Source organism: Arachis ipaensis, chromosome B06 (genome assembly GCF_000816755.2).
Source record: "Arachis ipaensis cultivar K30076 chromosome B06, Araip1.1, whole genome shotgun sequence".
In the NCBI taxonomy this organism is placed as follows: domain Eukaryota; kingdom Viridiplantae; phylum Streptophyta; class Magnoliopsida; order Fabales; family Fabaceae; genus Arachis; species Arachis ipaensis.
In genome coordinates this window covers 130,456,057-130,459,580 of record NC_029790.2, presented here as the reverse complement: position 1 = coordinate 130,459,580, position 3,524 = coordinate 130,456,057, and positions in this window count along the sequence as shown.

Genomic DNA, 3,524 nt, shown 5'->3' with positions numbered 1-3,524 from the left:
GCGATTTCCTCGCCAAGCTTCAAATCGTCCTTGGTGATCTGAAAGAGGTCGCCGCAGGGGCAAGGGTACGTGTACGCTTGAAGCTCCGCGTTCCACTCCATGTCCTCGATCTCAACGTCGTTGTACGACATCGTTTCGTTTTGCCGCTTCTTCTTTCTTTGGACTTTCGGAACAACGAACAAGAAGAAGCCGAATAAGAGAGCACCGTGGAGATTCTGGTTCTCTTCTCTTCTCCTTTATAATTATTCAACCTAGTAATTCACAGATTAATTAACAATTATTTACCCCATAACAAGTTCACAGATTATTTAATAATTATTGTTAAAATAAAAATACCTGGCAATGAAGCATAGAATAGAGGTGGCGACGGAGGCAGGAACAGAGATGGTGCCGGCGACGGTGGAAGAGAGCTTCGCGACGGAGACAGGAGGCGAGCCCGGCGACTGTGCTTCCACTGCTGAGAGTCTGAGACGTTAGCTACACGAGCAGGAGTGAGGGACCGAGTGAGCTTCGAAGCCCCAACTTGCGACGGCGTCAGGACCAGTCCAGCGGCTGAATGAAAAGGGAGGGACTGATCTCGCCGGCATTGAGAGGAACGACCAGCTCGAGGGTGATGAGAGGGACGAGGGAGGGAGTGTGTGCTGCTGCTGCTGCGCCGTTGGAGACCTGGAGTGAGTGAGGGTTGGTAAGGGTTGGGGAGGTTACTGGTTAGTGGATCGTAATGCTAAACGGCTGCGTTTTCGCTTTTTTGGGCAAAATAAGAGAACCGGCCGGGTTCCAGTTCGGTTCGATCAACCGGTTGCTGGCCGTTCAGCAGTTCAACTTCGATTTTTATTTTTTGCGGGTTCTCTGCATTCCCCGCGTTCCCCATGTCCCTATGTTTAATATTTATATGGAAATTATAATAAAAAATATCAAAAAAATCAAAAAACAAACTACAAAATATTATTACAAACACACAAATATATCGTATCCAAGATTATAAATTTAGAAATATAACATAACAAATCATAGTCCATAAAATAAAATCTTGAGCAATAGGGTTAGTGTTTTTCAATGAGTGAATTACTAAAAAAAACCTATATTAGAAATAAAGTAAGGGTTATTAAGTAAGTTCAAAAATTCGGGGAATTATTGGGGATGGGGCGGGGATTCCCGCTCGGGTCCCCGCGCCTGTCTCGGGAGAATTTCGCTCCCTATCCCCATCCCTACGGAAAAAATTCTCCACCATTGGGGCCCCATTCGGAGCAGTCCCCGCAGAGATTCCAGCCTCCTGGAAATTATTGACACCCCTAGTAATTTTCATCGATTTTCGATTCAATCGATTCGAACCGGTTTTCATAACATTGTTTATAACAAAAAAATTAAGAATTAACATACAGTCAGTATTAAATTATTATGAAAAAAATTATACGATTAAAACTAAATTTTAAAATTTATAAAAATATTTGTATTTAAATAACTTGTGAAAAAAATAACTAAAATTAGTGTTTTAAAAAAATATTAAAAAAATTTAAATTTATAAAAAAATGAGGAAAAACTAATGAAGAGACTAATTTAGTGTACAACATTCAATTTTAAGGACTAAAATGAGTTTCTTAGTACAAAATTAGGGATCAATTTAATACATCTACAATGATGATATCGTAGATAACATGTGGACGAATAATATGTGACATATCATAAAATAGTGTTATAGCACATGACATAACATCCACGTCAACATGCTATATGTGTCACTAATAACCTTATATCGCTACACGTGACCAGGTGACACATGTCACTAAAAGGCCACGTCAGTTCATCCAGTGATAAACCCAAAAAAAATTAGCAGTGGAGACAAAAATATAATAAAATTTAGATATATATAAATATTTTTGTTGGCTTCCCACAATACCTAACAAATTAAGGACTAATTCATCGTGAATTTGAGTTCCATTTATGAGTCTGCAATTGGCCGACAATGAGTTGCTACACATACGAGACGGAATTCAAACTCCCAATACTTACTTAAGCGAAAGACTAAGCTGATCACTTGACAAATCTAAATTAGTTTAGATATATTTAAAATATTAAATTATTTGAATTTTTATTTATTTATTTTTATACTAAATTAAATTTAACAATATAATTATTATTATATGTTAAGTTTAACAAAATATTATTTTAACATAAAACACAAAAAAATTATTTATGTTTTATTTTAGGACAAATATAATATTGTTGAGCCATCGTGAGAAACTCTCAACCACTGGAAAGATTTTAGAGAAGAATCAAGTGAGAGAACATAAAATGAGAAGACACCACATTTAACTCAAAACCTTTAGGTAATAAGTTAATGTGTCTTTCATCTTATAAACTCCCCACTCTTTCTTATTTTTTTTAATATGAAACTAATTTCATACACTATATCTCACACTTACAATATTAATAAATATAACAAGTGGTATATATATATATATATATATATATATTAGTTTTTTTAAAAAGAATTTGTGGAAACAAATGTCTCTTTATTATTGATTGTGGATCTGTCCCTAAACGCAGAGGCGGAGCTTTATTAGGGCAATGGGGCCATGGCCCCCCAAATTTTTTATAAAAAAATTAGTAGTAGTTCTTCAAACAATAAAGAGTAATTGAGTTTGCTTAAATATTTTACTATAATTTAGAATAACTAGGTTCAATCTCTATCTCATACTTTTATTGCATAATAATTTTTAGTTTTAAAGTGAGTCTTTGTTGGCTTCACAACACATTAAAATTAAAAGATAAAATCAAATCATATCAAAAAAGTTATCTAACAAAAAAAAGATAAGAATAAAAAAATATTATCTAACAATCAAATCAAATATAAAAAGTTATCTAACAAAAAGAGATAAGAATAAAAAAAATCATCTAACAAAATAAATAATGATGAAAAATCAAAGAATTGATGTATTTTTTACGAGGAAGTCTAATATTTAAGAAGGAGAACATATAACTTCTACAATATCAACACTTGGAAATAGTTCTTCTACTTTAATGAATTACGAAGAAATTGAGATACAACTTTAAAAAATTCAAAGAGTTGCATCTGATGAGTTTGACCTTAATTCTTTGGAATGAGACCCTGAAAAACGGTTTTAAATTTGGCAATATCACCCAAACCAGAGAGATGAGGTTAGACGAGTTTATCTTAAATGGAGTTTATATTAAAAGTATTTTGACAATTATCCTCTATCTTGTAGAATTATTTATTTATTATCTTATTAGTAACAAACTTAAAGAATAATTATATTTATAAATTTTATTTGATATAAATATTAGGGATAAGTAATGTTTTGGTTCCTAACGTTGAGGGTCAGAATCGAAACCGTCCCCAACGTAATTTTGGATTTAAAATCATCCTTAACGTATTTTTTGTATTAAAATCGTTCTTTTTAATAAAATTTTTTATTTTATTACTAAATTACCCCTATCTTAATAAAAAATTATAAAATTAAAAAAAAAAAGAAAAGGAGCCGAAGGGGAGGGGAGAAAGGAAA